The sequence below is a fragment of the Pseudopipra pipra genome, chromosome 7, assembly GCF_036250125.1.
Source record: "Pseudopipra pipra isolate bDixPip1 chromosome 7, bDixPip1.hap1, whole genome shotgun sequence".
NCBI lineage: Eukaryota > Metazoa > Chordata > Aves > Passeriformes > Pipridae > Pseudopipra > Pseudopipra pipra.
In genome coordinates, this window is record NC_087555.1 from 8,954,807 (window position 1) to 8,981,428 (window position 26,622).

Consider the following 26,622-nt stretch of genomic DNA (forward strand, 5'->3'; position numbering starts at 1 on the left):
AAGCCAATGATTCCTACTTATCTTAGCAAAGATACAACATCTCTAAGAGCTTACAATGGATGTTAAATACCAAAATTCTCTAGACAATTAGGTCAGTAGTCAATTTGTGTTACTCTATTCAAGCAAAGAACAGGGTATGAAGGTTAAAACACATGAATTACACAATTTTTTTCTGAAGTTGTTTAATATTTCCCACTTTTGTTGTCATATCTTTCAATTAAAGTGGTATCTTTCCATGAAGAATTAGAATGATTAGATATTTGGCTTGTGGTCTTATTTCTTATTATCTTTTTTCTGCTTTTCTTATTAGCTGATATACTGAGGAGTATTACATTTATAAAATTATATGACACGGATCCTACCATTCCATTCCTTCAGTGGAACAGAACCTGAGCCAGCCCTGTCACAGCCAAAAGTAAGAAGAAATAGCTTTCACATTTAATTCATTAAACTGGTGTGACAAGCACCCATTTAACCAACTATGGTTGCTGGCTGTAGTGCAAAAGCCTTTAAAATAGATAAGCTGAACGAGTTATATTTTTTATAGACTGGTGTGTGGCTAAAATTATCTGTAATGCAGAATTTGGAAAATACTATACTGCACTTCATCAGCACTAATTTGAAAGACCTTCACAGCTAATACTGCAGATTTGTGTCTCTGAATATGTGTGAATGTTGATATATTAAAATGAGCTCAGGTTAGGATCATTTTTGCATAAGGGCTTATGGAAGAGCTTCATTGCACAGAGAGGAGACCCACGAGCAGCCCCATGTCAGGACCGTAGTCAAAAAGCCATTAATTACAGCCCCCACTTAAAAAGGACTGACAAGGATCATAAATTGGGACCAAAAGTATTTCAGTCACACTACCTGGTTTTTAAAATTACAATTAAGAAAATGCCAGTGGGATGGCATTTCCACAGTTGAGAGCCTTATCCAGGCTCTTCTAACCCTGGGAGGTCAAAATGTACTGCTGTTCTCAACTCTTTCTGCAGCTGGGACACAGCTTCACTTTGCCATCTGAATAAGAGAATGGAGTTTAAAAGGTTCTTGTCTTCTGCTGCACCAAGCTGCTCATTTGAGTCTGTATGGAACACCTGAGATAATCTGTGATAATTTGACTGTTTGTGGGCTTCACTGCAAACATGAGGTGTGAAATGACACATGTTAAAAAAAAACCACCATCACCACCAAAAAAGCACACACACACAAAAAATTCCCAAGCCTTCAGACAACCCTTTGGTTTTTAACTTTTACCTACATACATCTGCCACTGCCACTTCACCAGCTGTTGAATCATTACATACACATGCCACTGCCCAGCAGTCTCTGAAGAGCTTTAGCCTGAACCACAAAGATGCCTGTCCTTCACACAAAAGACAATAAGAAAGAATGTTTTACTGGGGAAAACTGTCTAAAAACCTGTTAGCTGCCTTCTCTTCTACTTTTACAGCAGCTAATTACTTGCACAGTCAATAGTCCTTCCAACTATGTTAGCTCCCTGTTTACGTAGCCATTAACTGAGGAGAAGACAGCAATGGTGAGCAAACACCCATTCTGTAACAGAACATTTATGGGATAGCAGTAAGCAATTAGCAATATTCACAGCAGTACCTGCATACTCCCAAGGTCTCAGAGCAGACAGCTGGGGCTACAAAGGGAAGCCATGAAGCTTGTGTCACCAAACTTTAGCTTTGACCTTGGTCCCACATGAATAAATTTGAATTTCTACTTTCAAGGTGTGGATTCTGTGGAGGTTTCTCCTACTAAAACATTTGAAATATGTAGAAAAACTTCAAGCCAGAACAGCATAGATGCATTAGGTATTAAAATACGAAAGTGCTAATTGCTGCATCTGCTAAAGTTATGGATTAAATGATTTGCTACAGTGGATAAAACAATCTACATATTGCCTGAAGATCTGGGAAGAGACTGCATCAAAAAATATATCTGTGGTGCACTAACTTCTACCGATCATTTAGAAAGATGCTGAGATGAACAAAACTTCAAGACATTTTTTCATGACTTCACAGTAAGTATTCTCAGATGTGCCAAGAATAAGCACCAAATCAACGCTCAAAGTTTATTGTTTTATCTACAGCTATACAAAAAGATAACTTCTGGTACAGAGAGTATATGCAACTGGAAAGGTAAAGTGTTCATCTCCTTTGATCTTTTCTCCATTATAATTAGCCATTGAAGAACTTCTAGTGCTCATTTTAAGCCACTGCAGTCAGACATTCCTTACTCACTTTGAACTTCAAAAACTGTTGTGGTTACAGACCTGCTTTGGTTGATTGCTCGAGTGTGCTCTATCCAAGCAGGAACCATGATTAGTGGACAAATCCCCATTATTCTGTGCATCTCCATGTCAGTAAAAGAGGAGTAGGGAATGACAACAAATAGCTTCATCTGTAACCATCAGCAATACTGCTGGAGGTGTCTAGGGATGCTTGAAAGGGAGAAAAAAGGGAACGAAAACTGCAGTGTAGAGGCCATCATCTCACACGGGTCAAAGGAAACAATACTGAACTGATTGAAATCTTCCAACACAGCAACACAGTCTCATGGGACACATAGAAACATAAGAGGAGTCTGATGGAAAAAGCCCAGCAGAACAGAAAGGTGTGGAGATGAGGAAAACCTAAACTCCACAGGGAAATGATCAGGGGAATGAAAAAGAAAACCAAAACCTCAGGCTGTTGCACATTGCTGAGAGATGACAGATAAAGAAAAAAAAAAAGTGATGTGCAGAGGGTTCAGTGAGAGGCAGAAAGAGAGTCAAGAAAGCAGAGAAATACAGATGTGAAAGATATATCATACATTTGTGGGAGAAATGAGGAAAAAAAACCCAAGCAAACAAAAAAAAAAAAACCTCCCAAAGGATTAAGGATTGGGAAGGCATTTTTAAGACAACGAGGTAACAGACAGGGAGAAATAAGAGCTCTACTGATCACCCAGAAAGACAACGGAAGAGAAGCAGCTGGCAAAATCAAACCATGCTCGGAAGAAGCAGGATGGCTCTACAGTTTACTGTGTGAAACTTCATACTTTTTGCTCAAACTATTGCTACCTTACTTAACTTCTCATCTCTTTCTGTTTTAGCAGACTTCAGAACCACTTGAAAATAAGCTTTTAAAGTATATATGTGCTTATAACTCAACCTTAGAAACTCACTTTTCTGAGTACCATAGATTATTTCCCCAGTATTTTGCTGAATGAAATGCTGTTTCTAAAGAAATCAATAGACATAATTTAAAAGAGTCATCCCAGACACTTGGCTGCACCATATGGAGCATACCCTGTGCTTCCACTGCTGGAGGAGAAAGGACATCTCTGTGGCTGCCAACCCTGGAGCTACAATAAATTATGCTGGCTCACATATGACTCCAGGGCCAAGCTTTGCTGAAAGAAATTAATAATAAACAGCAATTTTCTGTTTGCAACTTAGTCAGTAAGAAAGAAATATATGGCCAGTAAACCTGGAAAGAATGAAGCAAGAACACATGGATGATACTACTGGGTTGATACCAGTTATAAAAGTTCAAAATGAAGAAAAGAAATCATAAAGAATTTCACAAAATTAACACTGATATTGCAAGATAACAAAACCCTGAGAGAAGAAGCAGAGAGGGAGAAGATAAAAGCTGCAGGAGAGGAATTAGGCTCTCCCAAGAGCCCACAGGTTCCACTGGCCCTCCCCATTGGGTTGAAGACTGTGGCCAGATGATGGCACCAAAAGTATGACCAGCTGGACAATTGGTCTGATCCAGGTCACATCTCTGTGCTGTAGATAAATAACTGCATGCTCAGAGGTTTTGTGTGCATATGACTTTCCTCCAACACCTCCAAGCCTGGTAGAAGATTCCCAAACAGAGTGAGACAAAGATTTGGGGGCCAGCTCATGGGAGCCATGCACCAATCTGGGCTTTACTCAAACTTATAAATTATTTTAAGGAATAATGACCCTTTTTTTTTTTGTATTTGAATAGCTGAAAAACTGTTTGTTTGTTTGTTTGTTTTTAAATTTAATTGAATATTATTTAAAAGAAACCTTTGTATCTGAGGATGAATAAATTTGGCCAAGAATTATTGTGTCTGAAATTTTAAGAAGTAAAATTTTATTTATCTTTCTTTTAAACTTATCCCCTATATTTAGCTGGAAATCTTCAGCACACAGAATAAATTTTTCAATGAACAGTCCTTGAATTGAAGATCATTGCTGTAATTCCCATATGTACATGTTCTTCCTCACATACCAGTGTGATTTAATTCTCCTTCCAGCACCTATTTTATATCCAACCAATGCCTGTCATAGCCTAGGAATCTAAAGACATTTTAATTCCCAGATGGACCCAGTAGGGCAACAGATTTTGTTGCCTCCTGTTCTCTTGTGTGAGCACATAAATGGTAATTGGAAACCAAGAAACGTAACTGCCAACTGCACACTCGACTGGGTGCTCCAAGAGGCACTTACAAGTTTGGTAAATGGCTCAAGTGTGAAAAAAAAAAAACTAGAATAGAATTCCCTCCCTGGAGAGTTTGGCCTTATGCTTATGTAAGGATTGGCAGAAAATGTTTCAGCTCTACTTTGCAGTGATATTCCACCTGAATATTTAGCTCTATGACTTGGGCCTGATTTCTGATAGGATTTTTGCATTTTCCTCAGGAAGGCTTAGTGCCTAAGTGCAACATACAACATCATTGAGCTGGATGTGCTCTCATAATTCATGGCAGACTGAAGTTGATGAGGCTGCAATTAAGGAACTTTTTGAATCTCGTGCCAGTCATTTGCTTACCAAGCAGATAGCTGTGATCTCTCAGAGAGAGCAGTCCCATGCAGAAAAACACAATGTGTACTCTGCTGGATTTTCAAAGAAAACAGTTTGAGATCTACAGATGACATAAACTAAAACAAATACCAAAACTAAGGAAGGTTTTAAAAAGTTCCAAGTGGTTAAAGAGTTAAACTGAATCATGCCAGTCCCACAGTTTATACCAAAGGGTGTTTATAAACACTAGGTGAAAGGCCAATAGTTTGCTAGCGTTGTACTCACTCTTCTTTGCAATGCAGTTCTCAGGTACCCTGAAAGCTTTATGAACCATTGTCCTTTATTTATTTATTTATTTACTTATTTTCCCCTTATACTTCACTTCTGTATAATCCACTCTCAGGTCACAAAAGATTTTGGTTCTACATGTTTACTGTTTCCTTGTAACGAAATATTTTTGAACTTAATCCCAAAACCTGGGCATCCCAAACAATAGCATTCAAGAATAGTTTGAGTGAGATAATCCAGTCCAACAAATAGGGCTGTAACATTGCTGGGATTATGTCATCCAGAACCTTTTAAAAACCTGGAGGTACATCATGGCAAAGACTAAAATTCTGTTCAGGAAATAGTTTTGGGAGGGAAGTTGGTTTGGCCTTTAAATGAAAACTTGGTCACAAGTGTGTAATTTCATTGTACTGACTGCTGCATTGTTGGAGAAGAAATAAAACTGCTGAGCAGAAGTGGATTATCTCCCCTCTGACAACAGTGATAACAACAGGAGCTTTGCCATCCAATTCAAAGGGAACAGGACAAATACTTTTGGAAAGGCAACGTGAGTCTGGGTTCAAACCACATGTTTACTGGAGATTGGTCTTAGCAAACCAGAGGAAGTATGAAACTTTTCCCCTTGTAAGAACTTTCTTCTACTGGTTAATCTACCAGATACAGCAGAGAGTCATCAAAATTATCTACTCAGACTCATGCTTGTCATTAATAGAGATCTTGAACCACAGCTGGTATGAGAACTGGAAGAGAAACAGCAAATTAGAAGTAAAAGTGAATGGAGAACTCCAAGAAATATGCATAAACACAGCAAGTCACTCAAAGCTTAAGCAAGAATTTTATATAAAAGAAAACTGAGCTGCTAAAATGAAAGATGAGAAAAAAAAATACTGGTTTATTTTAATCTTGCAAGTTAGTGGCACTGACTTTACTTTGAGCAATATCTATTTTAAAAGCTAAGTGAGGAACACCAATTCAGTTATCAGATGAAGATTGAGTTATCAGTTACAGAAATTTGTAGAATGTTACACTCCTAAAAATAATACATCTTCTGGAAGTTATCTCCTTCATATGAAAAACCAAGAACAAGGAGATTTAATAGATTTGATTATACTGAGGCAAACATGTTGTTTCAAATCATTTGTGGAACTGCTCCTCCAAGGACAGATGGTAAAGGGGATCACAGACTCATAACTGAAAAAGATCCCTAGACAGCTTAAACTTATAGAAAGCTATTAAAATGTGAAAAAGACAGAATGAAATGGACCAGATTGACATTTTTGAAAACTAAACAGCAGAATGTAACATTAGTCTGGGTTAGGGGGAGGAAAAAAAAAAAAAAAAGCAAAAATACTATCGAGAAATCTGCATAATGAAACCAGACCGAATTTGAGGCAAGACCACTAGAAGCAAATGAAGGCCTAAGCAGTGCCCTGCCTTTGGACACTTGCTGTAGCTGCAAGCTGCAAAACAGTTTTCCAAAAACCTACAGGAGAAGGAGAACTTTTGAAAGAGAAAGGGATGTGTGCCTGCTTGGCGCTGCGAAAAGGATTTTTTTTCCATCAGCTCTGAAGCATCTGCGATATTTCTGCTCCCTGTTCTTAACAGTTTCCAAACCTTTGGTTGTGTTGCAGATGTGCTCCTTTCTCTCCTACTCCAACCTAGTCTGGAAAAGCCTCTCCTGGCTGAGCTTTTCCTTTGCTGAAAGCAACTGAGCACTCCCTCCAGAAGGTCTGCACGACCCAGTGCAACAGCCAGATCTAGGAAAACAGTTGGCTTCCTTCATTGCTGTGCAGTCACATATTTTAAGAAATATAGCAGACTGTAGCACACAGCAGATAGTGAACAAATAGAACATGTGCACTATCCACTAAAATAAGGAAGAGGTGAAGAACCACACTCCCGAGGATTTAACATATCTTGTAAAAATAATTGTATTATTTTCTGATACACACACAAGATTAGAACTGAGAACGAGAATTATGACTTGAGTCTGATACTGTGTTTTAAAACTGAAGAAACTTCAGCTTCAAGACGCCCAAAATAATGCAGATTTGCTTTTATATATGTTATTTCCAGTATATAAAAGTGCATTTTGAATACAAAGGTGAATTTTGGTTTCAGATTACCAGCCCTGATGTCTATTATTACAACTTCATTAGAGAATAAGTTGAGAAAAAGGCAGACAACACCATAATTTGACTGTCAAGAATGTAAAATATTAGTAAGAGAGAATGATTTTTAAAAGTTATCTTAAGTTTACAGGTCATTAACAGTGCTTTGGTCTATGGAAAATAATGGTCAAAAATTGTTCAAAAATGCTTCTAAAAACGTGGATGATCAATGACAGATCTCTATGCCTATTATAAATGAGAACATCACCCTCAGAACCAGAATTGTCAGATGTGAAAAGTTGTTTAATAGCAAGTTTAGAAGTTTGAACTCAGTAATTGGGTGTTTTGTTCAACTATAAAGCCACTGAGGCAAACACAGCAGTCTCGAAATTTCTATAAATGCCACAAAAATCAAAACACACATCTTGATACACCAGCGTCGCAGCCAACTGATATACAAGTAACTGCAGAGAAAGGGGTGAAACAGCTACATTACCACAGCTGTTTCATTGAGATGATTATTAATCAAAGACACGCCTGTAAAAAGTTAGGAGACACCTTTTGTTCCACCTTAGTGCAATAAAAATCTCAGAAAGATTCTGAACTTCCAAGATCCAAAACAAAACAGGCGGCTGAAAAACAAGTACACTGGGAAATAGCAAGGGAATGGAACAATGCAGGACTAACTTGAAAAGCCTGACAGCTTTTGATACGTGTGTGTATTGTCAGGGGGTTGATTTTTTTTTCCCCCCGTGAGGAGGAGAGAATTGCTGGCCTTTTAGGAAGTCTGCAACATCCCTTGCACAGTCTAGTTCAAACCAGTTGTTACAGAGTAGAGTTATTGTAAAGGGAGACAGAACTCCCCTTTCTCACACTGTTTTTCTTTAAGGGTTTGTTCTCCTATTTGTTATAGGAAAGACTCTGAGCTGAAGGCTCTGATCTCTCACTAATAGCCTCACATTTACATCGCACTTTGATGGATGGAGAAAGTACTACACCACACAGCCAGAGAAATAAAAATACCTTTGTGCAGGACAGCACTAATAAAACCAGATTTTCCTGAAGGCAAAGTGGAAGGAGACACTTTCTTCCCTGGAATACAAGGAGGTAATAGAAATATTTATACTTTATATAAATAAAACATCTGAACACTCAAGGAGCCTTGGTCACAGCTCCTGATTTAGTAGCTAACCTTGTGGTTCCCTGACTGATTGACCCCTGTTTTTGACCACGAGTAATTTTCTTCAGGCTTGACAACATTGGTCAATTTGTAGGCAAAATTTATGCACTTGGATTTTTGATTTAAGTATATTTTTGAGTGTTGCCATAGCTAATAATAAGTAACACTCTAAAAGAGAGATAAGTCCTGTACTAGGATTTTCACTGAACTGTAGCAAAAGGAATCAGGATCAGGTAGGTAGGAAGTGTTCATCCTTCTGTGATTTATCTGGAGCTATCCACTCTTAAATGCCAGTTCTTACAGTCACAACTTTCTACAAAAATGACTGTGTCTGAACAAGAGTTCTTTCTTAAGAAGAGGGCAATAAGCACGCTGAAAATGGTTCTTCCTTATTCCTCAGATTTTTGGTTTATATATGCAGTGTGTATACCAATACAGCTTGTTTCCTGTGCTCTTCTTGATGCAGCTATAGTTTGGGGACTTTGAACAATGGGTTTTCAAAATTTTCAGAACTTATTTTCATGTTTCTATTAATTATATCTTAGTAGGTGAGCAGGGTTTGGCTACATAGTACAGTAATACTTGTATTTTTAAACTGCTTCCTAATTTTACAAGATTAAGAGTTCCTTTTTCTTTCTTTGCTAGGACCTTTTCTCTCATCTTTCCAACAGTTTTTTCTTGTTTTGAACTTTGGTCTTTCCACTCCTTCTCTCTCCTTTTCCCTTTTCCTTCTCAATTTTTTTTTTTTTTTTTAATTTTGACAATGAGGGTAACCTTTAATCAGGACTTAGAGAAAAGCATCCCAATGATTTGACTTGATTTTATCCAAAGACTATTCATTTGCTCAAAAGCATTACAGGACAGAGAGCCTTTAGAAGTAAATCCTTGTCTCTGAATGGTTTCCTTCGCTCATTCAATGTTACTTTTCTGTAAGACTACCCTTGTAACCTTTTGAAATGTTTAATATAATTTCAATTTCCCTAGGCTAGTAATTCAGGTGTTTTAAGGAATGATAACCAAACCACACATCTGAAATTATCATCAGAGCTCTGTGATTCAATCAAATGACTCCAAAAAATCATACATAGAAGCATTTTGTTAAAGTAATTTCGGAGTAATTTCTGCCATACATTACCAGAGAACTCTGAAACACAGATATACAAATCTTTTCTTTCTCTCTTTAACCTCTGAAACATTTTTAAAAAGCCACATGGAAGTGTACATTAACAAACAGAACGTAAGCAGCTCAAATCACCCAGTGCTGCACACAGTGCAGGTCCCCTAGGAAACCTCATTACTCATGGAGCCTACCAGTGCCTCCCCACATCCCTACTCCCAACAGTCTGTTAAAAGTTTAACTAACTGTTCTATATCCCAACACAAATCAGAAAATATTCTTAGTATTCTTGATAACTGACCCCTCAAAAAAACATGATCCCTGTAAGAGCTTTATTTCAGAGCTTTCCAGTTGTTGTTTCCCAGCTTCCATTATTTCATTGCCAGTATTGTCATCATCACTGAGAGATACAGACCTTTTTGAAACAATATGGATGACCTCTGTCTCCAATTCTTCTTCAGAACACGATGTATTCATTTCAATTTTTAACATCTTTTCAGTTTTTAGCAAAGTATTCATTTAAAATGTGTGCACTGTCTGGAAGTAAATTACAGGGGAAAAAGGGCATTTTGAGATCACTGAAAATGTGCCTCTCAGGATATTTCTTTTTCTATTTCCCAGCTAGTCTTGCTGAAAAGGTGTTTTGGAGATCTTATTTTATAGGCAAACATTATTTTTTTCCATTTCAGTGCTGTTCTTTGTGTTCATCACACTGCAGTTGGAGAGCTAGGTGAAATTCAGAGCTGCACTTAAACACAGGAGATCTGTGTGGGTAACCAACAGAATTATCTGTATGTTTACTTTTGTTTTTACAAATTGTTGTATATTAGGTGCACATTGCACTACATTGTGGAGCCCGCCAGCAGGATTCCTGTGGGGGGAAGTCAAGTCAGAAAATGTGCTCCAGCCATTCAGCAAAAGAGACCAGGCAAGAGTTCAAATTACTTGTCAGCAAGTAATGTAGAACAACAGAGGACCTGTAGAATGAAACAATGATGAGGACTCAATATCTGTGTAACATGCATTTCAGTAATTTTTATTCTGAAATAGGTAACCTAATCTAAACTAGTGCTATCTATGGAGCCTGGCACAAGCACTGTGTTTGGTTGAAATTTCAAAGCAGGCTGATTTGTCTACTAATTTTCTAAGCCTTCTTTACTATATTATTGCTTTTCCTCATGCAAACAACAACTATCCTGAACATGCACATCATGCAGCTGCTCCCCCAGGGACTTCACCTTTGCATCCAGAGTTACTTGGGAGTTTTACTTGCATCTTTGCACTTTTGCAGTGTAGTTGAACACAATAATAGCATCAAGATAGCTTAGGTGCAGGATAACACTAGAACAAAATCAGTATGTTAGACAGGACTAAAAGGAGAGATTTCATTTGCCTATAGACGTTGTAAAGCACTATTTCTGCTGCTGTACTGCAAGCAGTACTCCCAAGGTACCATTCCATGACATGTTTGGAAAGCTTATGCTGAAATATCCTATGCCATCAAAGCTAAAATATTTTCACTTTCACAAATCTCTTCACAAAAAGTAATACCAATAAGAATCGCTTGACTTGCAGCAATCCAGGGTGACACATCATGCCCTGGATCAGGCAAGAATTTCAACATCTCCCAGAGCTCAAGTCAATATCTAAGTCTCCAGGTTACAATCACACATACATACTTCTATTTCTCCTGAGCACTGTTTTTCACATGGAAATACTGTCATCTTCAGCAGGCTCTAGAGAGAAGTCAGCTTCATCAAGTAGGGAATGACATCTCAGGAATACCCTAATTATAACAAGGTTTTGCATGTTATATTTAAGAGACATTTTTGTATAATCATTTAATAGTTAAGACAATAAGGAATATAATTAATAGTTAAATGGCAAGACTCCTGCAATTTGTAATTCCCTAATTGCTATTTTGGATTTCTAACTGAACATCAAAATGTCATAATCTAGTGGCACCAAACACAGAACACTTAAAATGTCAGTGAGCAAAGAAAATGACTTTAGAGAATGGGGTTCAAGAAGTACAGATCTGTGATACAAAATGTACAGTTCCTGATGGTATGAATTACATTATGCAAAAGCAACTCTCTTCAGTGCTGTGTACTCAAGATTAGAGACTGCAAAGAGCCTTTTTCAGAATCACAGCTCTCCACTTCCCCTGCTGAGATGTCAGATAGATTTGGGCTAAATTTGATGGCAAGTGTTCCAGGTCCCGTCTGTCAGGTTCTCCCATGCTTAATGAGCAGCACACTCTTTGATGAAAATACTGTGTAAACAATGAAACAGCACATCGAGGAGGTGTAAATGAACTTGCTTCTGTAGGATTTTCAGTCAGAGCAGGGTTTAGGACTTCTAGGCAGGCTTGCAAAACCCTGCTGTGTCCCTAGAACATAACTGGCTCCTGAGAGCAACAGCATATATTAGGCACAGTAAAGCAGTTTAGGAAGGTTTTTCAATAAGCTTTCTATAAATGCAACTCATTCATTTTAATATGAAGCCTGTGGTTCCAGTGGGTGGGCTGGAAGAAAGAGTTGTCTAAGCCCCTGTTCATTTTATTTCCTGTAAGTAACACCATCTCACTGCAGGTACAGTACTCAACTGCTTTGGACAAAATAATACACAAAGATCATCCAATATTCTTTTGTGCACAGATGTATAGTCATCTTCTAAACCACCATTCCCAAAAATCACCACTCAGAAGGATATCTGCAGCACAGACATTTCCAAGCATCAAAGAAGGGAACCCCACAGCTATTGGAAAGATTATAGTTTCAAGAACAATGACAGATTGACCAGCTCGTTGTGTGCATGGGAGAATCCCTCCTGGCTCCAGTGACTTAATGTATCTAATGAGTTATGGATTTTAAGTTATTTTGCAGCTTTGCAGTGGCTGGGTCAGTTCCTGGCTTCCCAGCTGAGGTTACAAACAACACAGAAAAGAACAGCAATTTGTGAAACAGGCAATCAGTGTTTATTGATGTTCTCCCCAAGCTTCCCCAAACACCCATGCATGCACTGTACCTGTGAGCCTTCCCAGGCAACCCTGCTTATATCAAGTGGCCCAATTTACACTGTTGGTTGTGCTGAAGTAGGTTTTAATTGACACTACTACAGCATAAGCACTTTTTTGTTACTGTACCTATTTATATTAGATCACTGAATTTACTGCATGATTTTAATGATGAAGTGGTTCACCACACATTTTGTAGAATTGTCCTCTGGATTATTGAGGAAGAGGTCAATGCAGTGCCCAGATAAACTGTCTTAAAAACAGTGTTCGAATAGAAGCTACAGAAAAAAAAAAAAAGCGTTTGCTTTGGGAAAAAAAAAAGGAAAGAATAAAGAGTAAATGCCACAGATTTATTTCTAGCTAATGTGTTTAGTTAAATTAGCAAAATGTTAACATTAGAACCATGGTTAAATAGCAAACAGATTAAGTTCTAGAATGACAGATCAGTCAATCAAAATTAACTGAAAAGAAAACAAAATTTTCTTAGGAAATAAACACATCACACCATGAAAATATGCTACCATTTCAAAGATTTCAGATGTTTAAGGCAAGACAATTAGCCCAGCTGTTTTTCTATTCAGATCACTGCTTTTTCTACGACTACACACATTGCAAGTGGTCAGAGAGGAATCCCAGGGCACCTGCTCTGCAGCTATTTCTGCATTGTTTCAGTCTCATCCATAAGAAGGAAATTTGATCTCATCATAGTCCTTTTCTGTTTGAAAGGATCGTCTTTCACTGTGGGGAAAAATCTCTCTTGTTGAATAAGAGCATCCATCATAGTTTAAACAGAATTTCAGGAATGACAGGTACCTTATTTAGATAAGGTGACACATTACTGCTTCCTCTTTCCTCCTTTTTCTTATACAGTAAGATCTATATGGAGAGTAAATTACTCTATCACACCAAGTAAGTATCAAAGTCAAGCTCCATTTTCTGAGTTTCCTATTCCACATCCCCTTGAATTCCTCATCTAGCTGTTTGAAGGACATCTGAAGTGGATTTCTGGTTCCATTGCTCTTAGTATCAAATATTTCTGTTGGCTATGCTGCGTGATAAAGCTTACTGAAATCCTTTTTCCTAGGAGAAGGTTACTGGCAGGAACTGTATTGCTACTGAATTGCTGTTACTGGCTGTTAAGAATAGGGACTTCAGAAAAAATGAAGCAGCTATAAATATCACCAATTTAAAATACTTTTTACATGCCTTCCAGATTGCTTTAAATTGTTTTCTTTAAAAATGGAAAAGATTAATCCACTGAATGGAAATTAAGACATTTAGATTTCTTTGAAGCCCTTAGTGCCATGACCAGAGCACTGCGAGGCAAGGGGCACGTGTGCCTCGGCCATGGGATTCAGCCACAAAGTAGGGCAATGCAACACCAGCTAAAGGACCTCCTTGTCCTCAAATCTGACACCTATTTGTCATTTCTCTATTTCAACAGCTATTTTGAAGGTGAACCCCTAAACATGACATAGATGGGCAATGCTGGAAACCACAGAAGGAGATACTTTCACTGATTCCAGGAACACAAACTATTAAAATAGGTCTGTTATATGGCATACATCCTTATGTATGGGAAAGCTGAGGATTAAATGGATCCTGGTGGAAAAGACTTTACCTCACAGGCTTCGCAGACACTGTTTGAGATTCCCTGTGCAACTTCACTCTGTATTTGCTACAATGGGTACTAGTGTGAGACTCAGTACGCTTGAAAACATAAACAGGAAAAGCATAGTGAAATTAACTTTACTAGGAAAATTACTAAAAATAGTCTCAGCAATATATGCATTCATAAAAATTTGAACAGTTACACTCATTGCTCCACTACTAAAAGCAAAGTTATTACACTATGCAAAGGATGGGCTGAAACAGAAATACCTCTGTTCCATAAAGCTTTGGTGAAAGACTCACTCAAGGTCCCTGAACGTGATTTACAGAAGATGGTTATGGATGGGGAGAAGACTGAGAATTAAACACTACTTCAAACAAGGATTTAGCTGCAGACTGAGCAGACCCTAAGTAAGGGCCATGCCAGCTTAGAGAAGTAACACACTGATGTAAAGTCCCTGAGTCCCTATTAACAGTGTCCACTGCACCTTCTCATCTGGCTTATCTTCAGCAAACCTATATGAAAGTCTTAAGAGCTAAGAAAAATACCTCTCAGTGGTCCTCTGGTGCTTTCCACAAAAGTGCTTCACACATCCTGTAGGAGCAATTCCTTTCATCTGAGTACAATTTACTCACAGTACAAAAATCAATTTTTATCAATACTTCGCAAACGGGCACATGGACTGGAAATGGGATAATACAGATACATGAAAGATCCAGGTAACAGGAAGGAGGAGAAATATTCAGATGAAAAATAAAGGCTTTGCATCTCATTGACAGTGCCTACAGCACAGAGGCAGGCAGTGCAGTCACACTGAATGCACATGCCATTATGCATAAGGAACAGATACTCATCATGTGCTGGGGAAAAAGTATATGGTTCCAAAAAGCTGGATTGACAGAGAGCACAAGTCAGCAACTTTCACAGAAGGAAAGATGAAGCACCTGAGTCACAATTTCAGCTGTGGAATGAATCATGACTTCCAATAAAGAATCTGATGGACTGAGTGAGTTTGCAAGATCTTAGGGAAGGAGCAGAGGTAGGCATCTGTTTTGTGGGTTTCCTGGGTGCCAAAATGATTTTCTCATATGCCTGTTATGACCATCCTACATCCATGTAACCTGCAAGGAGGAGCAATATAAGCATGAATATATAAGGGCTAGGGATGAGGATATATTTGGAGCTATACTTAAACAGAAGAAAAAGAAGCCAGGTATGAGTCCTTTGTACCTGTTGCAAGTATCTGCACACAATTTTTCCCTCTCATATGTGCACCTCAGGCTTTACTGGAATGGGGTCTAAAACAGCCAGCATCCCCCTTGGCATGATCTAGTTTCTGCTCTCTGAACCTAGGAAATGAATAATGCACAGCATGTCAGGAGCTCCCTGAGCCTCTGGCCACAGCAGGATGCACTGGGCAGGTGAGAAGGCAGTTACAGACTGGGGAGGAATGAGGGAATTGGAAACATTCAGCAGAAAGGGGAATCAAAAGTGTTAAACTTGATAGAAAAGATAAGAAAGACATCCGTGGATACAGACGCACAGACTTTTCTCAGAAGCCTTTAGCATGTTAATTATAGCTGACAATTACCACCCCTGCCAGCCAATCTACAGGGATTTCACAAGCTGCCCCCACCTGGGACAGGATAAAAGGAAAAGACAAACAGGTAGAGAATTATTTTTACACGTTATTGCTGCTGGACTTTTCTTGCACAGTTTGTCATCAAACTTAACAGAGAAAGAGAGGTTGCTAGAAGGATCCCAGTTCCACCAAATAATTTAAATGATTAAAAAAAAAAAATTAAATTCGTGTTATCCTCCATGTTTGCTAACTGGGAAGGTGTGAGGGCTGTCCTAAGGACAACTCTGAAATGAACTCTAAGATTTTTCTGTAAATGACCTTTCCATAAATCCAACTCAAGAGCCAAGAGATGTAATAAACAGCTAAGGAGCCTGGTTTACAGGGTATCTTCTATGTTTCATTCCCTGAAAATACTCACCATTAAAATGTTTTAGCTGAGATTTTCAAAGCAGTGTGGGCAAATTCTCTGCACATCTCACATTAATTAACAGCAAGTGTGTGGGTAATTCCCTGTAGTACTTTGATAATGTCAGCTTTTTTTTTTTTTAATATCCATTTATCATATCCATGTGGAATAGGATGGAGGAAATGTGTACAGCGGTTCTGAACTGCACCTCAATAAAAAATGCCGTTTTGTTCTGACCTTATGAGCCTCTGATCTGTTCCAACAGAGGGATTCCGATCAGCTATTTTGGGCAGATCCAGAGACAGGAAATAAATGCTTCCCATCATCATGGTGATCTGAGCCTAGTCAAGTATCTCAAAATTATTTCTCTGCTTAGAGGGCTTGGGGAAAGATGGGGGGAATAAACCTTTCTGTTTACTCTTAGCTTTGGAAAAATCCACTGGGAGGGACTGCACAATTAACATATTAATGAAGGCTGGCCTCAGATGTGATGCCTGAAAGCAATTATGGGCAAATTAAGAATATAAATGCAAGATAAAAAACTCGTGTCTGTTCGGGACAGGAGGAACATAACCTGCTCAGCACTGAAACAAGAATATACTTTTTTTATTGTTCATGGGGAAGGAATTCTATTGTACTCTGCTTGGAAAAAGCAGCATTACTAAGATTTGCCATATCAACTGCAAAAGACCAAAAACACTGTGATACCTCTGCTGGTGTGTACAACTGGTTGCTGAGCTGGACATCTGAGTTCAGACACTCAAAACCTGGAAGCATGGAAATCCTGAAAGTCTCTACTCAGCTAAAGTAGAGGAAATAGGTAATTTTCACCACATTGATCTCTGTACATTAACATGATTTAGTTGAATCTTCTGGTCATCGTTTTTCTGTACGAATTTTTTTTTTTTGATGGGTACCAGTCACAAACAATAATAAGTACTTGCAATAAGTTTTCAGTGCATTAACGGTGATGAAACTCAAACTGGCCTTACAGAATACCAAATTTAAGAGGGTGCAAATGCCTCCAACACAAGAGACTCTAATTTTCTTTTCCTCATTAACACCAAGTGAGGGCTAAAAAATAGCTAGCTGGAAAGCAGGGTTTCCATTCACGGCTGGTTTTGTTCTACTCTTCTAAGTTACAGTCCAAATCAGACCAAAAACTAACACGTGCATAATTCCCCAGGCCCTGCAACCACTTAGTGATATTGATGTTCCTGTCAGCTTTCATGACCAGAGCAAAGATGACAATTTCGCTGAGGAGCTAAAGGAAATGCTGGCTCTCAGGCTCTAGCAGCAGAAGATCGACCAAACTCTGAAGCCCTGGCAGCTCCCTGCATCCATGTCTCTTAGGAACCATCAGGAATTCAGGCACTCTTCACCTGGCACCCTGCTCTAGGCTTGGCAAGCACTCACACCAGGGACATTATGAATGAAACAAAATGGCATTTTTATGTGAGAGTATTCAGCCAGCTCTGTTATCAAAAGCCTTTACAACTAAAGACAAAGCCAAATACCGAAAAAACCTGAAAGCCGGGAAAGCACATTTTTTGAATGCTTAGACCTCTCTCCAAAATATTTCCACACACATGAATGAAACCTATTGAACAGTGCCACAGGAGACACATTTTTAGAAAGCAAAAGCAGGTGAAAGTTGTTTTGCTGGCCCAGAAAAACAAAAGAAGTTAGAACGAAATGAACTGGCTTAACTATTAACCAAATCACTGGTATTTGCCTCACTAGTTGTGGAACAATTGTCTGTTCTTATTGCTTTCTACTGAAAAAGACGACTAGCAAACCTACAGGAAACTTCTTTCTTTATATCAAATCTTGGAAAACTCACCTAAAAAACGACCCCCTAAATTAATGGGGGTTTAATTTCCTTATTTTAAACTCCTGTAATCTACCTTAAAGGCCAGGTAAATGTGTTATCCGTTGTCACTTGATGTATTTTGCCGAACCTAAAGCTACAAGCCCAGAAATTCCTTTGCTGGGCTTTGAACCACCATGGCCCTATTCCTCAAATGGTCCTTCTGAAACTTATGAGATGCTTGGCCATCTATGGAATGCATTCCCAGCAGGATGGTTCTGGGTCAGCCCCAAACCTGTTTATTAACAACGCCCTCCTTGGCTTCAAGGTCTTTGTCTGTCTCTTATTACAAGTAACAACAGACAACACTCTTAGCATCCCTTTCTGCCAGTGAAGGTTTAAGGTTTTCTATGCCAGAGTGTCTGCCTATAATTTTCCACTCAGATGGAAAACCCAGTTTTCCAATACATTTGTTATTGACACAAGCAAGTCAAATGTATCCTTTTCTATGCAGGGTCACTGAGATATCTTTTTTTAACTTACTATATCTTATTTTTGCCAGCAGAGATTTCAGCATTCCTCTTCCTACTGCCATGCAGCCTGTGAATCAGAATTGCCAACAGGGTCTCTGCTCCCTGCTGGTTTGCTCAAAGATCTCAACAGCCAGGAAAAACCCCCTGATGATGAAGTCGTTTTCTATGTGACTGTAATACAACCTCCTACTGGATGGCTGCCGGGGTGCCTGGCAGCGTAACATCAAGGAGCCAAAGCATGTGTCTAACTTGAGGATCCAGCTGCAGACAGCTCAATCAAAAAAATCTTACTACCTCTGGCAGATTTTAGAACTATTTGATTCGTTTTCTCAGGGTGAACGGCAAATACTGCATGTGCTGCCTTCATATACAAAAGGGCACAGCTGGGCAATAGGGAGGACAGCTGCCTTTTCACCTTGGATGCTCCTGGTCAGGCAGCGTTTTCTAGAGGGAAAAGAGACTGCCTCTCCTGAGAGCAGCACATGAACATAGTGGGAAAACATAGGCAGGGATGAGCCAAGTGACTTGCAAAAGGGGATTGCATAAAGGGAAGCAAAAACATTCCTGACAAGCAATGGAGAGACACTTCCTTAGCACCCAGGAAACAGTAACCTTCCCTGCAGAGGCTCAGCTGCATGTGATACAACCCCCAACTTGCATAACTTTGGCTCAAACTTCCCAGGAACCAGCTGCTAGAAAGTATGTAAACAAAAGCCATTAAATATCAGGAAAAGCTAAAACTTCAGACAGAGATTAGGTTGTTGAGACAGGGATAGACCGCACTTCAAGACAGAAAAACACTGATGTGAAAAAGTATAAAGTCCTACAGAAAAAAAACAACAAAAGAGTTAAAGGATGGCAATTTATTGATCCTGAGTATCAGACTCTTGCAGGGAGCCATGAAGTGCAACCATTTCTAGCCTGACAACAGCACAGCACCAAAGACATCAAAAGTGGTGAGCAAATTAATGCCCATCTTTTATCTGCCCATTGAGTATATTAGCTAATAGACATTTTGTGTTTTTAACTACTACATTGCGTACTTTTGCTCATGGTAGAAACTGATCCAAGTGATTCAAATCTTAGAAAGTTGCTTGGCCAGAAAGCAGAGTTAGAGGACAAGATCTGACTGGTTATGACACAATGAGGAAAAAGCATGTTCACTGTCAAGATTTATTTAATCTGCAAAGCAAAATATCTGGATTATATTTATTTAATTATCCTTTTTAACTCTCTTGTTCAGTTTTTATATTTTTTTTGGTCTACTAAAAGTTCATTTTATTAATTGGAGGCATCTGACACCTTTTAGGTTGTTCCCTACAAGAAGAGGGAGGTGGGATCATTTCCCCTCAGGGCTCTGGCAACATAAAGATTCTGTGGCACAGCCTCAAGCTTTCACCTTTTTTTTCCTTGTACATGAATATAAGGACTTAATACTTCTCAGATCCACTGCTCATTAGTTTTGTGATCACCCCACAATTAAAGAAAAATGTGGTGTCAGTATCTGCAAGGGTGAAATCTGCCTAACTCAAATCACCTTCATGTCCACTGTCATCTTGTGAAATTCTGTGTATTAAGAGAGTAGGATCAGAGCTGTCTGCAACTTTTCCACATTGAAAGTGCTCCTACATGTCAAATACATCACTGGAATAGTGAAAGAAAATCGAGAATACATGTGCAATAGCAGATAAATATATATTTATATAAATCAAGCAGAAAAATTATAATAAACTCAGCAAGCAGAAATATTCCATGTTTGTACACAAAGCATTGTGCACTGAGGCTTTGGAGCTGTGAAAAAAGTGTTTTGCCTCAAAATTTTCTGCAATTGCAAATCATAATTGTGCATTATAGTACGAGTTACTAGGATCAGCCAACAAGGTTTCTATTATCTTTTTTGCATCTGGTGGAAATGAACAATTGCCTGGTTTGTTAACAATTTAGGAACAGTAGGTAAGTAATTATGTCTCAGCAGCCTATCGATTCACCCTTTGGGGACATACAGAGAAGACTTTAGCCCTGGCATCTGTCAGGATGAGCTTTCAACAGGATCAGTAGAAGCCGGCGCTTGAACCTGATTTTTGGGGAAACCCCAGGACATGTGACACAACACATCCCTCACCGCTCCCTTTCTGCCGTCAGACGGTGCTTGTTTGCGAAAAAGATTGAAAAAAAGTTATGAGAAAATAAAGTCTGAGAAAAAAACGCCCAAACTTTTCCTAGCATATACTTGTGGGCCACAGAAGTGCAATGCCATTGAAGTAGTTCCCAGGAGCAGTTGCTTTGGAGTAGGGCATTAGGGCTCAGCGCTAAACTCCTTGCCTGTTGTAAGAACATTCATTAAAATATACCTATTCATAAAAAAACCCTCTCTTCTCTCTTCTGAAATAGGTTATTAGGCATTTAAAGTACCTCTATACCCTGGGTGGCAAAAGAGAATATTATGGTTAGTCCTGCTCCTGTCAAGTCCTAAACAACATTGTTTTTGGGAAATCATGCATTGATCTGAAGCAGTGCCAATCATAACAGTTGTCATAACAGATGAGAAATCCAAGGGATGGTCCTGAGAGCAGCTCTGGGACTGTTGGATAGAGAACCTTTGAACTCAGAGTGCCCTGTAGCTCGCTGTGCCTGAATGTCCCCTTGCTTCCCAAAGAAACCTATTCCCTGCATTTTGTAGAGAGTTAAAGCATTTTAATGACCTAATCATCTATCTCTAACCTAAAAGTGACCATTTATTACAGTACACAAATACAAACTTACAAAAACTAACAAGTTTTTGTAGCATTAAACATTATTATAAAGAACCATGTCTTTACTAATTTTTTTAACCGTATCCATTTTTCCCCCAGCACAAATCTTTGAGAGGGTAGATGATGTCAGAGGTGTTTGCAGTAAAGTAAAACATATTTAAAATTGATACAGATACTACAGTACTGGATCAAGCAAAAATCCAGTTGATTTTAATGCAACTTTCATCCAAAATTGATTATAAGACTAGAGTTACAGTATTCCAGTAAACTTGAGCATTTTGTGTCTTCTCCAGGGCAGTTATTCATTGAAACATTGATCGCTCACATTAAAAGGTGAACAAAGCATGTAGCTCCTTAAGGTCTCAGCTCAAAATAGGTAATTCAAACATTTAATTTAAAATATCTTTTTCATCTTTGAGTCTTGCATTCAAATTACTGAATTCATTTATATGTTGTCTGGATTAAATTTATTTCATATTTGTATATGTCATTTTCGGCTGATAGTGATACTTTCAATAGAAAAATACAAAGCAAACATGAAAGGTTGTTGACAAAAAAGGTGATTAAAAGAATTACAGCCTTCATGAGAAAGCTGGAGAGATCTGGTGCTGTCTGTAGCTACTTGGTACAAGTAAGAGATAGCAGAAGATGGTAAGAATGTATGTTCCCAACTGCCTATCATCTGGCTTGACTTGGAGCTGTGAAAAAAGCAAGTCATATTTGTGCCTTGGGGGCATCACTGTTATCTAAAGAAGCAATTCCTCCTTCAGGAGCACCTTAATACAGAGCAAATTTCTTGGAAAAAAAAATTGAGAGAAATTACTTTGATGATCAAACTGAAACAAAAAGCAAAAAAAAAGCTCTCAATCACAGTATTAAAAATCTCTTTGAAAAAAAATATAATGCAAGCTTGATAATGCCAAAGTTGCATTGTTGAAGTTGCCAAAGCTCACAAATTTGAAGAATTGCACAAAAGGACACCATGCTGTCAGTTCCTGAGACACAGTTGGTATTCCTTACATGATTTGTTATATTGTTCCTCAAACCCTTCATGATGGAGATATCAAAACGCAGCTTCTCAAATGAAGCCCCATGGGACACATGAAACACTGTAACTACTCATGATAATGATGTACAAATACTGACATCACTCATTTTCTGCCACTTGTGCATGTAGTGTTTCAACTGGAGACTTTCTGATTTTCAAAGGCATATCAAGATGTACAATGACGAGGGGGAAAAAAGCAAACTTCGTTTGCTTCCTGGAGTAGTTGATGAATAATGGCAAAGATGGATGGGTTCTCCCGGGAGAGAGTACGAGCAATGCTTGGTTAACCCAGGGAACTCAACAGGCAGTGCCAGTGCTAAGTTCACTTCTTCTCTACAGCACCCTTCAGAAACTGCCAGTTGCCCCAAATTGCCCATCAATCCGAAAGTCGCTCTAGATCAGGGTTAAAAGGTGGCAAATGTAATTAAACCACAAGTGGCATGCTCACTTTTGTTTCCAGTTTCGTTCAGAGAAGTGGGAAGTGATCACAATCTTCTCCAAGCAAAAGTGAGATAGTTCCTGTGTGGAAAGGTGTTGTCTCTTGACAGTTCTATCTTTTTTCAAGGTAAGGCTTTTCATGGTGATTTTGGTTTTGAAAGTGCAGATTGCTTTGAAAGTGACTTGTGGCCATGAAAACTAGCCTATTAACTTGCTTTCACATCTCAATGAACTGTACATGCATAAGAAAACCAAACTGAAAGCTACACCTCTTAATATTTGTGACAAAACAAGGACAGTTAAAGACAGTGTAATTTACAAAACACTAAGGAAACAGGGAAATTAGGCCAGATACTAAATCCCACTTTAAAAAGAAATTGAAAGTTCATCCCTGCATAACTACTGATAGTGATGTATCACAGATATATATATATATATATATATATATATATATATATATATATATATATATATATTTGGGCAGTGAATTTAATGAATGCTGTACTGACGGTGAAAAATCATAGTTGGATCAGGAGTCCAATTTTCACACAAGACATTTTGCCACCTGGCTTCACAACAAAGGGAAAAAAAGCTTTTGATAGAACTGTCAGGTGATGATGAACTCAAGTTCAAATCCAACAAAGCGTAGCTTAGCAACTTTTTGTGGTGAAGGAATGAATTTAGTCTGGTGTCTGACCGAACCCTTAAGCTCCACATTTCTCTGCAAGACTGGCTTTCTCTGCCTTATTCACCACTGAAAATAAGTAAACCGGACTTTTAACTGAAGCTTACCAATATCTCAAATGACAAAAAGCAACTGTGGAGCAAGCATACGCTTTCTGCCAGTGCTGGGCTTTGATTTCCCCAGGTGCTACTTGAAATCATAGCTTTTCTCTTCATTTGAATTTTGTCAAGAGTGAGCAAGGTGAACTTTGATGTCCGCTCACTAATACTGCACTGAAGAATGGGCAAGAAGCTCAAAACAAATTAAATAACTTGAAAAGGCAAATCATTGTTGTAGCTCAGCAGCACAGTGCAAGAGAGCAAGTCATTTATAGCATTTTGATTGTTTCTTATAATTTAAGCAACACGAGAAACATTAATAATAATGCTTGCTTCCCTTTGATATATTGTCTTGTACCTGCAATGTTTAATAAGGATGTTATAAATTGAACAGTTTAGGCTTTCTCTGGCATTTATTTCAGTTGAGAGCACCGAAGCACAAGTCTGCTAAAGGCATAAAAGTGAAACAAAGTAAGAGACTAGTTTCAAGGATACAGAACAAAGCAAGAAAGTTTGGGAACTGCTCCTTCAGAAGATATTCCTTATCCTTTATGACTCACTTCAGCTCTTTCATTGCACATTTAATACCAGAAGGGAAAAAGGCAAAATACCTAATTTTACCTCGTATTTCAAACTGTGTCTGGAGCTGGATTCTAAGAACTTACATACACAGAGGGTGTCAAAATGGCAAGATGTTTCTGTAATCAGGAATGCGCAATTATACCTGTAAAGAGGAAACCTCATGCCAAACCCTGCAAAAATGCCTTAGTGAAGGACACAAGCAGGTGTTTTTTTGCTCAAGGATAGGAGGCAGTTGCACAACTGGCCCTTTGCAGGCACAGCTCCCACCCCGCCACAGTGCCTGTCATTAGGAACCACCTGCCCAGCCTGAGCAAGAACTGCAACCACAAGCCACAGAACCCAGTTCAGAGAGTGATCTTTGTGTGGATGGACAATAGGGGTACATGTTACACTACCTTTCTTGAGGAAGCATTTTAAAACACTGTGGAGTAACCCTGTATACAACTATTACACGCTGCCACCTGCAGCGAGGGCTGTTGCAGAGGTAAGCAAAAAGATCCTTCCTCACTGCTTTTTGCCATGCAGAGTGATAATTCTCCTTCCTCAGGTTTTTAGAGCAATTTCAGGTCTGAAAACAGACACCAGCAATGACCAAATTGGAACCTGGATTTTCTTTTAGGTTTGTTGTCCAGCTTTGGCCAGACACTGTTTTAGAACTAGAAACACTGAATGGGCAAAAACAGGACAAAGAAAACAGAAAGGTATTAATTGTTTGTGCTGGAAAAATGTCTGTCAGCTGTTGAAGAGGTAAGGAAGCCCTTTAAAAGTAGGTCTGTCAAAACAGAAGTAGAGTTCACCCCAGAACAATGTTAGGAAAATTTCTCTTGGGGAAAAAGAAAGAAAAGAAAGACAGGAAAGACCTAATTAAAAGTGAAGGTCTTGCAGTAAATAAATGATTAAACTTGTTTCAAAAGTATGTAGAAACATTATTCCCTGAGAAGAAGACTAAGTCAGAGTTTAAGAAAAATCTCTGGTAAAATTGGTGGGAGATATTTTTTTACTAGAGAGTAGCATTGATATCCTACTCTTTCATAAAGAGAGCATCAAAGCATACATATGCCTGCCTAATCAGTTATATTAGAGTCCCCATGGCTTTTAGGCGACACATATATTAGTTTGGATAAAAAAAATCCAATAAAAATAAGTTTATTATTTCCATTTTGGAGATAACTTCTCCCTCTACAGTAAGAAAACTGCATCTCTTTCATTTCAGAAGTAATTTTACCTACAAACCACAGTATTGAATCAGCATCATATTAAAGCACATGAATAAAGGTACCAGTGGGAAACAAAATTAAGCCAGCACTTAAATGTTTTCTTGAATTATATTTCCTATTGCAATTTCCTTAGTCCACTAAGTTGACTTAAAAGCTCTGGAGAAGCACGCATTCTGTAGGGTGCCCAACTAAACTGAATAGAAACCCTGAGTATGTTGATGTTCCCCGCTTGAGAAAACTTAAGAGTGACAGGAGAAAACACGGAGTGCGAGGCTACAAAAATATAAGAAGAGAGACAAGGTGAGGGACGTTGTAAAGGAAACATTTTTTCATGTCTAATTTAGTTTTCAGTGATACCAACAACTGTATTCTTGCTTCACAACATTTTGAATTCTGACATAAAGCTGTTTTCATTAATTGGTCTGTCCATATGACTGGTGTGGAAATACTCAGCAGCTTTTAAGTAGGAGCTGGTTATTTTTAACCTTAAACCAATTTACTTCTCAGAAGCCCTAAACTTTTTTGACTGAAGAATACCTGCTTTTATCTCTAAGCCCCAAAACAAAACAGGTAAAGCTGTGATTAATAATTATACTCTGTATTTCGGGTTATAAATCTGTACACAGTGCACACTGCAAGTGTGTTCAAGTGGTTACTGTGCTGTAAAAAGCGTGATAGCTCTGGTCTTGGCAGTTCTTTGTCATGTGTATTGTTTTGGCCTCTCAGAAATGCTTTGTGCTTATGAAGTGGATGCTATTTATTTGGAGTGTTTTTCCTGTCTAAAACAGCCAGCAAGCCCCTTTTTTAGTACAGAAGTCGTGTTGTGTTGGTGCCGAGGTTCTTTTCCCTCATGGCTCTGCTAAACAGAGTCTGCTGTGGTGGATCAGGACTGTTCTTGATTTTCCTGTCTGCTTACTTAGCTAATTAAAATAACAAATCTTCACAGCTGTCTGCTTTGGATTCATCCTTATCACCATAAACTAATTAAAATAGTGCAACTGGTTGCAAGTCATTAAATATCAACTATACTTTTCATATAATTATAAACCTTCAAAACCCCCGCAAAATAAAAACTTAGTTCTTCTGCTCTTTCTTCCTTACCTAATTGTAACTGTTTTCTTAAGATGCCTACATGTTAAGTTATATTTTAATCTGTTTTTTCCTCTGTCCTGAGACAAAGGCAACTGGATTTAACTTATCCCAAACAGTAACCTCAAAATCTGCTTCCTGTCAGCAGCTGCACTGAGTAACACTCTCAGTGAGTCCATGACCAGCAGAGTGCCCTTCAGGTAGCCAAAAGTCTGACCTCTTGCCCTAAGCCCAAGTTTACAATTTGCCTGTGTTTGAAAATAACCAGTTACATCTGACTCT